Here is a 15,057-nt window from a genome sequence, read left to right as displayed (position 1 = left end):
TTTGCTTGATAAATTTTTTATTGTGCTTCTGGACAAAAAGTTATTTGGGACGATCAAGACTAATACGACATGCTCGTTTTGCCCGTCAAATCTCGGCAAGGAAAATATGTTCAGCCACAGGTACCAGCTACCTCCGGTTCGAACGACCGCCACTGTAACAGCGAGCGATAACGACCTCGGATACGGAGGCGGATGCTGTTGTAAGGAGACAACGAGTCAAGGATGGCGGAACGTGTTACAGTGTATAGGTGTCCCGTCCCGCCACGACCGCAGTGGCAGTGCGATCGCCAGGAGCTGGCCAGACGGCGTCTAGTCTTCCGCGGCGGCGGCGGCGGCGGCGGATCGGGTGGTAGTTTGCGGCGCGGGCAGGCCGGCCGGGCACCGCTACACGCTCAAGGTTACGTCACCGCGGCCGCCGTTCATTCATGGCGCGGCCGCGCGCAGGCGGTCTGCGCAGGCGCGGCCGCCGGCCCGCTGTTCACGCCGGCCACATATTTTATACGCCACCCACTCCCGCTCAGCCGGGCAGCAGGTTGGTCGTTCCGTGACAAGCTCTTTAATAAGTCTCCACAATCTGCGATCCCTTACACGCGTCGTTACTGTGCTGGAAAGCACTCGTCGATATTGCGATCGTAGCAAGGATAAAATACGCGGCCACTTGTACAGAAACACTATATAATCGAAAGTATCCGGACACCCCCAAAAACATACGTTTTTCATATTAGGTGCATTGTGCTGTCACCTACTGCCAGGTACTCCATATCACGACCTCAGTGAGAGGGCAGAATGGGGCGCTTCGCGGAACTCACGGACTTCTTTCGTCGTCAGGTGATTGCGTGTCATTGTATCATACGTCTGTACGCGACATTTCCGCACTCCTAAACACTCCTAAGTCCACTGTTTCCGATGTGATAGTGAAATGGAAACGTGAAGGGACACGTACAGTACAAAAGCGTGCAGTAGCCCGGTATTGTCTGTTGACTGACAGAGACCGCCGAAAACTGAATAGGGTAGTAATATGTAATACGCGGACATATTTCCAGACCATCACACAGGAATTCCAAACTGCATTAAGATCCACTGCAAGTACTATGACAGTTACACGGGAGATGAGAAAACTTGGATTTCATGGTCGAGCGGCTGCTCTTAAGCCACACATCATGCCGGTAAATGCCAAACGACGCCGGGCTTGGCGTAAGGAGCGTAAACATTGGACGATTGGGAACAGTGGGAAAACTTTGTGTGGCGATCTGATGGCAGAGTGTGGGTATGGCGAATGCCCGGTGAACGTCATCTGCAAGCGTGTGTAGTGCCAACAGTAAAATTCGGAGGCGGTGGAGTTATGATGTGGTCGTGTTTTTCATGGAGGGGGCTCGCACCCCTTGTTGTTTTGCGTGGCACTATCACAGCACGGGCCTACATTGATGTTTCAAGCACCTTCTTGCTTCCCAATGTTGAAGAGCATTTGGGGGATGGCAACTGCATCTTTCGACACGATCGACCATCAGTTCATTATGCACGGCCTGTGGTGGAGTGGTTAGACGACAACAACGTCCCTGTAATGGAGTGGGCTGCACAGAGTCCTGACCTGAATCCTATAGAACACCTTTGGGACGTTTTGGAACGCCGACTTCGTGCCAGGCCTCACCGACCGACATCGATACATCTCCCAAGTGCAGCAGTCCGAGAAGAATGGACTGCCATTCCCCAAGAAACCTTCCAGCACCTAATTGAACGTATGTCTGCGAGAGTGGAAGCTGTCATCAAGGTTAAGGGTGAGCCAACACGATATTAAATTTCAGCATTACCTAAGGAGGGCGCCACGAACTTGTACGTCATTTTCAGCCAGGTGTCCGAATACTTTTGATCACATAGTGTACGTGACTGATCTTTCATGTGTCGAAGACCACGAAACGGAAGCGGTGGCTGAACACGAAATGAGGCAGAGTTGTACTCTATCTTAGAAAATACACTCCTGGAAATGGAAAAAAGAAGACATTGATACCGGTGTGTCAGACCCACCATACTTGCTCCGGACACTGCGAGAGGGCTGTACAAGCAATGATCACACGCACGGCACAGCGGACACACCAGGAACCGCGGTGTTGGCCGTCGAATGGCGCTAGCTGCGCAGCATTTGTGCACCGCCGCCGTCAGTGTCAGCCAGTTTGCCGTGGCATACGGAGCTCCATCGCAGTCTTTAACACTGGTAGCATGCCGCGACAGCGTGGACGTGAACCGTATGTGCAGTTGACGGACTTTGAGCGAGGGCGTATAGTGGGCATGCGGGAGGCCGGGTGGACGTACCGCCGAATTGCTCAACACGTGGGGCGTGAGGTCTCCACAGTACATCGATGTTGTCGCCAGTGGTCGGCGGAAGGTGCACGTGCCCGTCGACCTGGGACCGGACCGCAGCGACGCACGGATGCACGCCAAGACCGTAGGATCCTACGCAGTGCCGTAGGGGACCGCACCGCCACTTCCCAGCAAATTAGGGACACTGTTGCTCCTGGGGTATCGGCGAGGACCATTCGCAACCGTCTCCATGAAGCTGGGCTACGGTCCCGCACACCGTTAGGCCGTCTTCCGCTCACGCCCCAACATCGTGCAGCCCGCCTCCAGTGGTGTCGCGACAGGCGTGAATGGAGGGACGAATGGAGACGTGTCGTCTTCAGCGATGAGAGTCGCTTCTGCCTTGGTGCCAATGATGGTCGTATGCGTGTTTGGCGCCGTGCAGGTGAGCGCCACAATCAGGACTGCATACGACCGAGGCACACAGGGCCAACACCCGGCATCATGGTGTGGGGAGCGATCTCCTACACTGGCCGTACACCACTGGTGATCGTCGAGGGGACACTGAATAGTGCACGGTACATCCAAACCGTCATCGAACCCATCGTTCTACCATTCCTAGACCGGCAAGGGAACTTGCTGTTCCAACAGGACAATGCACGTCCGCATGTATCCCGTGCCACCCAACGTGCTCTAGAAGGTGTAAGTCAACTACCCTGGCCAGCAAGATCTCCGGATCTGTCCCCCATTGAGCATGTTTGGGACTGGATGAAGCGTCGTCTCACGCGGTCTGCACGTCCAGCACGAACGCTGGTCCAACTGAGGCGCCAGGTGGAAATGGCATGGCAAGCCGTTCCACAGGACTACATCCAGCATCTCTACGATCGTCTCCATGGGAGAATAGCAGCCTGCATTGCTGCGAAAGGTGGATATACACTGTACTAGTGCCGACATTGTGCATGCTCTGTTGCCTGTGTCTATGTGCCTGTGGTTCTGTCAGTGTGATCATGTGATGTATCTGACCCCAGGAATGTGTCAATAAAGTTTCCCCTTCCTGGGACAATGAATTCACGGTGTTCTTATTTCAATTTCCAGGAGTGTATAACAAGCAGAGAAAACACCCAACACAAAGAAATATACTACACAGTAAACTAGTAATCGAATCGTTTCCTGCCGCGCTGGATTAGCCGACCGGTCTCAGGCGCTGCAGTCATGGACTGTGCGGCTGGTCCCGGCGGAGGTTCGAATCCTCCCTCGGACATGGGTGTGTGTGTTTGTCCTTAGGATAATTTAGGTTAAGTAGTGTGTAAGCTTAGGGACTGATGACCTTAGTACTTAAGTCCCATAAGATTTCACACACATTTGCATATTTGAATCGTTTCCCACACGACACAACCACCAAAGATCTTCTGGCAGTAACAATACGTAATTGCAAAACAACAGACAGATCCCCAGACTGCCACAAAGCGACGTTTGGAACACGTAAAAAAGATCGAATTTCTCATTCTTACATTGAGAGTATGCTACAATGCGTAAAGTGATATAGAAGGTGTTTAAAAATTACACCGACAAACTTCGAGGGGATGTAGAAGGTGTCTTGAGGAACAAAATGAGGATACGAATCCGTGTCTGGGAACACATCCTGCGATATTGGGGAGTGTCGAACTTACAGACGCTGGCGCGTGTATATGTATGCATACAGGGCGATACCGCGATGATGTTACAAACTTTCAGGGATGATGGAACAGGATAAACGAGAAAACCATGTCCAATATGTATGGGCTCCAAAGTGCATGCCTGAGGAGCTATGAGCACTTGTTCATCTTCGTACTGTGAAACACATCGCCTCTTCTGAACAACTGCTCTTAACTGTTAAGGTATGCATTTTAAAATCCATGATAGCCAGATATTTTCTTCTCATTTTCGTCCATACTGCCACCTCTGAAAGTCACCTACCTTACTATCTTAGCAACAACAATATCGGTCCGTGTATTCCACTGTCAGAGGTGTCAGAACGATTTTCACTTATAACCTTCGACTCGCTCTTTCCCGGTCCAGTGCCCCTTACCGCAGACTGATACATTTATCCTTCTCCATCATACCTGAAACTTTGTAACATCATCATGGAATCACAGTACATACACATACACGTGCCATGGTGTAGGGATAGCGTCTTTCATTTGTAATCAAAAAGTCATCGGGCCCGGGCTAGAAACCCGCCACGGCTCAAATTTTGATTAATGGTTCAAATGGCTCTGAGCACTATGCGACTTAACTTCTGAGGTCATCAGTCGCCTAGAACTTAGAACTAATTAAACCTAACTAACCTAAGGACGTCACACACATTCATGCCCGAGGCAGGATTCGAACCTGCGACCGTAGCGGTCGCTCGGTTCCAGACTGTAGCGCCTAGAACCGCACGGCCACTGCGGCCAGCTTTTGATTAATGATCAGCATTGGTGTCCGAAGACTTCCGGCATAAGAAGTCACCTTCTTTCTGCCAACGGTCTTGTCAAAGAGGGCGGAGGGGTGGACAGGGGTTCAGGGTTCTTTCTTGTCCTTCGGGTGGGAAACTGCCCCTGGAGGCGGAAGAATCAGCAATTATCAATGGCATGAGGATGCAGAAGGCAATGGAAACCACTGCATTAAAGACACATAACGTGTATCCACAGGACATGTGGCCTGTAATTGAAAGAGTGCCATCATGGTCTCTCCATTGGCAAAAGATTCCGAAATGTGCCCCATTCGAACCTCCAGGAGCGGACTGCCAAAGGCGAGGTGACCATGAGAGAAAGATTGATAATCATCGAAAGGATAACGTTCTACGAGTCGAGGCGTAGAACGTCAGAAGCTTGAACGTCGCAGGGAAGCCAGAAAATCTGAAAAGGGAATGCAAATGCTCAATCTAGACATAATAGGGGTCAGTGAAGTGAAGTGGAAATAAGACAAGGATTTCTGGCGAGATGAGTATAGAGTAATATCAGCATAGTGGAAAATGGTATAACGGGAGTAGGATTCGTTATGTATAAGAAGGTAGGGCAGAGGGTGTGTTACTGTGAACAGTTCAGTGATAGAATTGTTCTGATCAGAATCAACAGCAAACAAACACGACAACGATAGTACAGGCATACATGTCAACGTCGAAATATGAAGATGAAGAGACAGAGAAAGTATACGAGAATATTGAAAAAGTGATACAACACGTAAAAGGAGATGAAAATCTAATAGTCATGGGCGACTATACTACAGTTGTAGGGTAAGGAGTAGAAAGGAAGCTACAGGAGAATATGGGCTTGTGACAAGGAATGAGAGAGGAGAAAGACTATTTGAATTCTGCAATAAATTTCAGTTGTAAAATGTAAATGTCGCGTGACTAGGGACTCCCGTCGGGTAGACCGTTCGTCTTTCGATTTGACGCCACTTGTCTTTTGGCGCGCGCCGGATGTACGGTGCCGATCATTGGGCGCCTTGACGTGCAAAATTATGGTCGGTGATTCGTCTAACGCTGAACAGCTTCTAAGCTCGTAATTTGCAAGCTCTAAGTTACGTAAGACTTTTTTTCTGTGTTTAACTAAGGAGATTGTTGAAAATTATTGTGGCATGGGTAGTTGCCGGACATGATTCTGAACTTGGTTCCACAGTGGCTATTTTAAGAAGGCTGATGTTCCTCATTCCGTTTTTGATCATCCGTGGAGTATGTGTTTTAAGTGATTTTCAAGCAAATTTTAACTTATTTTACGACATATAGTCCGCTTTGGGACTGGCTGCTGTTGTGTACGTGCCCGGCAGCCAGAGTTAATGGTTTAATCATTTGTCACGGCAGCATTTTGTATGTTTATTTGCCTTAAGACAACTGGAAGTGATCTCTAAGTTTCCTGCTAATTCACTGGGAGACGGGTAATGTTAGAGTATTGCTCCTTAAGAATTTGGGGGCGTGCTTATTATATATTCCAGTGTGGCTGTGATTTCACCTTGTTTTCATTGCAATCTATTTGTGCTGCAGGTCATTTGTTAAGACTGCTCGTTCCCTGGCGTCGACGTGGTTATGGATTCTTGTCAGGATCGCTCATTGTGGGGCCGGTCGGACTATATATAAATATATACCGCCTGCTATGTGACCCTGTGCACAAGCCGTGGAGATTGAACGCTCGTATTGCGTGCCGGCCGTACCGTTATTGCTTCCAAACACTGCTATGGGCCTTAACGCTGTTCTCTAAAGTTAAGTGCAATTTGGGAGTCATTCTAAGTCATTATGTCAGTTAATTAATTGAGGCTATCTTGTTAATATATGCGTTTCTGTAAGTCATTTTATTGGTTATTACTAGCCCTTCTTGTTTAACACTTATGTTAATCATTTGTGTATCTGTATTGAACGTGCAACTTGTTATTATTCCTATGTGTAAGTTTTTAGTTGGCTCATTTTGCATTTTTAGTATAAGCATGTTTCACTGTGCCCACTATCAATGATTTTGGTTGCGGACGCAGAATAATGATTCTTATTCGTGTTTATGTAATTCAATGAAAGTAAAGGTTTGTACGAGTATATTGCATCAGTAAGAGGGCAAATGTCCGAAATGAAGTTTATTATAAAGTCTGCTTTGAGTCAAATTAAAAATGTAAAACAATCACAAGCTTGTCCATCACCAGTGATCCCGGTCTTCCTATTTCCTTTAAATAACTGTGGTGAGATTGTAATTTTGATTTTCTAAAGAATTGGGTAGTACCACGGTTCAGGAGACTACATTTTTTCGGTTTGTGAAGCGCACAATTTCACATTTCTGAACATTTAAAGTAAGTTGCCAATCTTTGTACCACTTTGAAATCTCATCAAGATCTGACAGACTATTTACGCAGCTTCTTTCAGACAGTACCTCATCATAGATACCTGTAACACTTGCAAAAAGTCTGAAGTTACTCTTAATATTGCCGTTAATGTCATCAATATACAACATGAACAGCAAGGGTCCCAACACACTTCCGTGGGGCACACCTGAAGTTACTTCAACATCTGACGATGACTCTCTATCGAAGATCAGACGCTGCGTTCTATGTACCAAAAAAACGTCCTCAATCCAGTCACAAATTTCACTTGATAAAATTTCATTGAGACCATACATGATCGTACCTTTAACAATAAACTTACGCGTGCTATTGAGTTAAATGCTTTATGGAAATCAAGATCTACTGCATCTACCTGGCTGCCATCATAGAAAGCTTTCAGTATGTCATGTGAGAAAAGTGCGGATTGGGTTTCTTATCATCATATGCCCACCCCTGATACTGAGTCTTGTCCAAACAGTCTCACATTCAGCTTCAGTTTCTGTCTCGGTAGATTTGAGTTTCTTGTTTATTGCGACAAATACACCACCTCCATTTTTCATTTGCCTATTCTTTCGATATACACTCAATATTTCCCCTAAAATCTCACTACTAACAATTTCCGGTTTCAACTAGTTTTCTGTATTTAGTGTTATGTGAGCGTCACTACTTTTCTGGAGGGCTTCAAACTCTGGCACTTGGTTGCGAATGCTTCGGCCGTTAACGATTAGGATTTTAATACTCTCACCTGTGGGAGACAGTTCTTTCGATCTTACGCTGATACTTCTGGGTTTCCTACAGCTACCGTTAGCTGTATTGGATGGAGTGACGCCTAAGCCAAAAAAACCTTGTGTGCACCCCACACCAGTCAGCCACCTGAGTAGCAGCCTATGACGTATAATGCACACCTGGCCCATTTGTTACCCTGAGAATTCACGATAGTAAAAATTAAGTCACAAAAATCAAGATTCATTCTCCCTATAACAGCAATAATTTCGACAGGATTAATTTTAACATTAACCTTAATTTCACTGTACTAAGGACTTCGGTTAATTAAACTAATCAGTTCTCAACCCTACGGTGCAAGTTCAAGAAGTCGCAGCCTAGCTTGTCACAGAACCTTCGAAATCTGTTTCAGTCCTTCCACTCAACAGAACCGAAGGGCCATGTTCAGTCCTGTGGACAATGCTGCATATTGTTGGCTTTGTTGAAACTCTATGCTTAAGGCTGGTATTTTCAACCTTATCTGCCACTCGCTGGAATGATCCAAGTATGAACTCGGAGCCCAGACGGCAGGCATAATTTTTTCCTACATGTGCCACAATCTTCAGGTGGCTGCACTCTGTTCCCTCAATGGCTGTTGGAATAGCCTCTTCGTCATGTTGAATGACGCTGCCAGGCATACACACTGAGTGCACCTCGTGTCCTTTCCTGTCCCTTGCTGCCTTTTTCCTAAGGCCTACCATCACTCGCTGTACGTTTGAATTGCTGTCTATTAGTAGACGCCTACTCTTTTGTGTTTGTCTCTTCTTGACACGGGACAGAAAAACAGGTGAAGTGAGACCCAGTGGCTCATTTTCAGTTTCAGTGAAAGACAGCACCTCAAACTTGTTGGTTCACCGGACGCACGACAGCCAGGCTTTTCTGTACTCCATTCACTGCTGTTGCTATGCATCGCCTCAGCTGACCCGCCGTTGTTGGACGGGGAGCCACGCCGATGGAGTTTTCCACAACCACCCCAACGAAGTCCAATGTGAGTTCCGTGTGCTTCTTAGCGACGCTCATTAATTACATGAGCTCAAAATGTAGTGGAGGAGAGAGGAGGGGATGCAGGAGTCCGGCAACATCCCACCATATCTCATTTAAAAGAAGGAGAGGAGCATGAAGATCTCAAATCGTTCAAATGGCTCTGAGCACTATGGGACTTAACATCTGAGGTCATCAGTCCCCTAGAACGTAGAACTACTTAAACCTAACTAACCTAAGGATATCACACACATCCATGCCCGAGGCAGGATTCGAACCTGCGACCGTAGCGGTCGCGCGGTTCCAGACTGTAGCGCCTAGAACCGCTCGGCCACTTCGGCCGGCCATGAAGATCTCATGTCTTCTTTTTAATTAGAGAGTGGATATTATTATGATGGGTAACATTTGGTTGCATAAAATTAATGCCGAGCATAGACAATAATAAAGTGCCCACCAGTTTTTATAGCCCCTCTGAACTGAACGAAATGCTTTACACTTGGTGTACAGCCGGAATTTCCCTATTTGAAACAAGCGCCGCACTAGTGTCAGATTTCAGTCGGGGAGTTCACTACAGTGCAGGTCGAAATCACTGCTTGTGACTGGGTCAGTTGTGCTATTCTCCAATGCATGTAAAGCATTGTGCTCCGCACGAATTTTGTGTCAAAATTTTTACAATGCGAATGTTAAGCGACGGGCCGGCAAGGCGTAACAAACGTGCCAGCAAGAAGTTAATCGTTTGTGGAGGGAAAGTAAGACGAAGTTCATCGACAAGAACTGTTTTAGTGATCAAGTAAATCGAGAAATTGAAAAGCTACGTAATCATACTGTTCAAAAGTACGAGCAATGTTGTCTTTCATCTGCAAAGTAAGTGAAGTTTCAATGACATGAATGCATATAATGTATCGATATAAAGTCAGTCTCATAGGGATCCATCAAAACGATTAACACTATTTTCGCAGAACCTTTTTGTTCGTTTGCCTGTTCGTCCGATTACTAATCAGGGTTGACATGTTTACCTATCCATCACGCGTTGAAAACACTTTTTAGTGCACTTTTTAGAAAGCATGTTTTTAATCAAGTGTTTTAATCAATGTTTAAAACAAATAAAAGCTTTCCATTTCAACATAGCTTCAACGGGCTACAACAGAACCGGGGAGGGCTTACAATTCATTCAAGTCTCTTGTAACTAGTGTAATGAAGCGTTTTGGCAAGAGTGTCATTCGATGCGTCACTTGGAGTGTTATATGACGGATTTTTTAAATTAAATTTCACATCTCTAAAAAATCAAAATGGAATTAAACATGTCATATTGATATCGAATGAAAGGTCTAAAAATGAGGGCGTTCTCAGTGTGTATATTATTTATGTAAATACATTGAATTTGTATAAATAAAATAGTAACCACTAATCCTGTCTGTCCCACGAGCACGTTTAAATTACCGAACCTGCAGAGATGACTCATTTTTTACGTTTTTATAGCACTTAGCGATCAATTTCGGCTGCATTTAACGACAACACGAGCACGGGAAAGCATTAAAATGGGAATATAATGTAAAAAAGTTTGCCGTCAGTGCGCTCCCTTGCAATACTTTGTGTAAACCATAAGAGCTACATCATTATAGTTAATACTAAACTGCACATCTCAAAAAGATGTAAAACAAGTCAGGAATAAGATATACTTCATGGTTTTCCCACTAAAACTTTTTTTTGTAGTCGCTGCGCCAGGCGGCTTGATAAGTCACTTAAGGATTGTGGGTCAACCACGAAAGATAAACATGTGCTCTCAGAGATTTATGTAGATATTCTTGAGCTCTATAATCTGATATTACAAAATCTGATCTAGCTCACATGGTTTGGCGGTGTATTGCACAAGAGCGCACACTGCGCCCGAAGCTATTACCCTCCGTGAGAAGCTGCACACACATGCGTCGGCGCTGCACGCAACTTCGCGTGCACCTGTGATCAGCGTTCGACTAACGCGTGTGGTCACCCATCGGCCTGTGGAGCTGCTGTGCGCCATAGACGATTCACTACAGTCTAATTACAAACAATCCTGTTGCACGAACATTCGTAACTGAGCATTATACCAGAGGTTCAGGTAGAACACCGCGCCTGGTACACCTCCACCGCGGCGCTCGGGGGCCACAGCACCAAGTTACAGCACCTGAAGATGGGCTTATAAGAGCCCGAAACCGGTCGTGTGATAATAAAACAACTTCACAACTGAAGCGGGATTTTCAACCTCTGGTGCAGTCTAATTACGCTCTTCCTGTACCACCAAAACACATGGATGTGACATGTATTACTACAGAGGAAAAACATGAATGCCCACGGAGTGAGTGAAGAATTAGAGAGGGTGTTGTTACAATCTATCTTGTATTTACCTGTTTACGAAAATTATTTGCGAAAACCATATGTAAAGAGCCATTTTGCAGCTTTCAAGACAGTTTTATTAAAATTATTTTCACCTTCAATTTCACAGAGAAGTGCACTTTATAGAAGATAACCTTTAGGTGTGAAGCTTAAACATGAATGTATCCAACAAATTTAATTATTTAAAAATCATAAGGTAAACATCACGCGAGGGAGGGGGGGGGGGGGGAGGGGAGGGGTCCCACAAAGTCTACTAAGGAGAAAAGGTCCAAATAAAAGAAAAAAACCGCAAGTAATTGATAGCTGTCACCTTACTTTTTAATGGGTGGAGTGCTGCAATCTCACCTCACAGTTATGACTGAACAGCGGCTGTTGAAACGGAAGACGCAAGACGCCATTGTTGTGTTATCGACATTTCAATTCGACGCGCATTGGGTGGACGAACGTGTGAGCTAGCTGCACCAGGGAGAGCCCTACTGACAACCACACAAACTGGCAGCTTACAGCTGGTGACAAGACGAACTTTTAGTTTCGATATTTAAGTTACAATTCACCCAGAATTTCTATTTTCATTCGTGTGGCAGGTACAGTTTTGTCAACTTGGACGAATGTGTTTCAGATACCCTCTAGGTTACCAAGATTTGCCCAGCAGGGTTTCGTGAGAACTACGTCGTCTTTCTTCTAAGAATTGCCATTCAAGGTCCCTGAGCATTCCTGTCACGCTTTCATACATTCTGTACCGTCCTGTTGCGATCCTAGCAGCGAGTCTCTAAATTCGTTCAATTCTGTTGTCATGCTTACTTGAAAATCAATAAAAATACTCTTGAACTGCTCTCACTACACTCGTGTTTGTTATTTTCTTTACAACATACTTCAGATAAATCGAAGTCTTACATTCGACTTCCCTAACACTATCCGTAAATACTTGTACGATGTGACTGCTCGACATGTTCACTACTAATCTTGTAATCGAGCACTATCGGTTTCTTCCCATTTGTTGTAGGAATCGTCCTGCATTTAGCCACATACAAAGAGAGCTGCAATTCATTATACCAAGTGGAAATTTTGTGAAAGTCTTTCTGAATTTCCTTACGATCGGCCAACGACAATACGAGGGCTATTCGGAAAGTAAGGAACGATACATCGCGAAATGGAAACCACAGTGAAAATCAAAACTGTTTTATTTGCAACAGTTAATTACAACTTACAGATACTTATCTCCATAGTTGCCGATCCGACTTAGACGTTTGTCGTAGAGTTGTACCAACTTTCCAGTACCGTCGTTATAGAAGGCAGCCACCAGTGTTTTCCGCCAGTTCTCTTCGCAGACCTACAGCTCGTTGTCTGTGCCAAAATGTTGTCTTCATAGCCAGCGGTTCATGTGAGCAGAGATGAAACTCAGAGGGAGACAATTACGGGCTGTATTGTGGGTAATCAAACATTTCCAGTTGAAAACGATGCAGGAGCATCTTCATTGCCCCTGCAGAATGCGGCTGAGAATTGGCTTGAAGAAGAAACTGCACGACAGTTATGTAACGTTGGTTGCATAGCTTCAGGCGAAATTTCTCATGAGGCCCTCGTACTTGGAGGGGCACACTACTGTTCTAGATATCTTTATTTGCTCCCTGTCTGCTCAGAACTAAAAAGAATGACGTAACGCGATCGACTGGCATACTAGACAATGCCCAACACACCTGTGCAAAACTTCATCGGATTTTCACTGTGATTTCCATTTCGCGACCGATCGTTCCTTACTATTCGAATAACCCTCGTACTTTCCTGTTCTCAACAGCGTGGCCTCCGACCATTTTATAGTACTTCTGAGCCTAAGTGACAGATCGCTTAATTATGTACTGTAATTGAGAACATATGAGTTCCCGTTGAGCATCCTTGCGTAACACCCTTCGTTACTTTCGTTTCTGTTGAATGCTCGTTGTCTAGCATAAAGTACTAGGATCTGATAGCAATATATTAATCGATTGACATCCATATTTGCAAAGATGCTTCGTATGATCGTATCTTTTGTGGTGTCACCGCCAGACACCACACTTGCTAGGTGGTAGCCTTTAAAACGGCCGCGGTCCGTTAGTATACGTCGGGCCCGCGTGTCGCCACTATCAGTGATTGCAGACCGAGTGCCGCCACACGGCAGGTCTAGAGACACTTCCTAGCACTCGCCCCAGTTGTACAGCCGACTTTGCTAGCGATGGTTCACTGACAAAATACTCTCATTTGCCGAGACGATAGTTAGCATAGCCTTCAGCTACGTCATTTGCTACGACCTAGCAAGGCGCCATTATCAATTACTATTGATGCTGTAAAACATGTACCGTCAAGAGCGATATTCACCAATTATGGATTAAAGTTAAGTATTCCAGCAGCTACGTACGTTATTGGCTATATTAATTACCTTGTCCTGTTCCAGACCTCACGCCAGCCTGCGTGAGCTTAAACGCGTGCCTTTCGGCTTCCTCATAGTGGCTTGGCTGTCTTGCCAAGCCACAACATCTTTGTTGGTGTAGGGTCGAAGGCCTTTAGGAAATCTAAGAAGACAGAATCTGTCTGTCTATCTGTACGTTGCGCCGGCCGTTGTGGCCGAGCGGTTATAGGCACTACAGTCTGGAACCGCGCGACCGCTACGGTCGCAGGTTCGAATCCTGCCTCGGGCATGGATGTGTGTGATGTCCTTAGGTTAGTTAGGTTTACGTAGTTCTAAGTTCTAGGGGACTAATGACCTCAGATGTTAAGTCCCATAGTTCTCAGCGCCATTTTTATCTGTACGTTGCAGGATATCGTGCGTGAATGACAGCCGACGTGTTTCACATAAGTGGTTTTTACGAATCCGTGCTAATTATTTGAGAACGCAGACCAACATTAGTGACATCGGTCAGTAATGCTATTCATCTGATCTGTTATCCTTTTCGTAAAGAGGAGTGACGTTCGCTGTTTTACAAATTAATCTGCATGTATTCTTCCTACGTTCTTTTTGTGTTCATATCTTCTTGCTTTAGTGTTGGTCAAGCCGAGGACAGATAAGTGATAAGTTCTCGATTCTCGCTTGTTCTCGGAGCTCTCTGGAACCGAGGACAAGTACTCGAATACCACGCCCTGGATCAAGACCCGTCGTTTCACGCTGAGACAACAACGAGAACGTGTGGTGGCTGTTCTTGTTGAAGTTATCGGCTCTCGGATATCTGTTCATTTTAGTTTTTTTCTGTTCATTTTCATTTTTTGTCTGTTGATTTTCATTTTGTCCAACTATCTCTTACTACGGGAGTACTCTGACAGGAGTCATGACCCCAAGCACCCCTTCCTCTGGTATCCTAGCCTGTACATTATAAATGTAGAGGCAATGCCATTATGAAAACCGGGTTTCCTTCTAATGGTATAAAAATTTATGTCCTCTTCAGCACCGTTTAAAAGCCACATCACCGTGATTCAAAAAAATGTTGGCCATATCTTAGGGAACAATTTGCAGATAACATAGCTTTTAACCAATAGCTATAGCTGTATCAAAGATATTTCTGTGTAATAAATCGCAGGGAGCCGCACGGCCAGCACGTATTCTAAACTCGCTAATGCTTTAACTAACCGTGTGGCAAACGCTAGAGCTGTCGAATTAGATGCAGAGTAGGAACTTCCTATCAAAATAAATATGTGTGCGGGTCCGGGATTCGATTCGTGAAATCATAACTTTTGCAGGCGATGCTCTTACCGAGTGAGCAAATCAGGTGCAACTCACAGCTTTACTCAAGACTCCAAGTTCTTCGGCGTCAGCTACCATAACACGAAACAGTAACGCAACATTAAGAGCTATGTCAACGGTTC

The 15,057-nt window shown here is 45.5% G+C and overlaps 1 protein-coding gene across 1 annotated transcript in view; it reads right to left on the bottom strand.

Annotated features, from left to right (window-relative positions):
- LOC126262319 (follistatin) overlaps positions 1-15,057 on the bottom strand; it is an 809,720-nt gene that overhangs the window by 230,708 nt on the left and 563,955 nt on the right. The window lies entirely within an intron of this gene.

Source organism: Schistocerca nitens, chromosome 6 (assembly GCF_023898315.1).
Source record: "Schistocerca nitens isolate TAMUIC-IGC-003100 chromosome 6, iqSchNite1.1, whole genome shotgun sequence".
In the NCBI taxonomy this organism is placed as follows: Eukaryota; Metazoa; Arthropoda; class Insecta; order Orthoptera; family Acrididae; genus Schistocerca; species Schistocerca nitens.
This window is presented reverse-complemented; position numbering and strand designations above follow the sequence as displayed.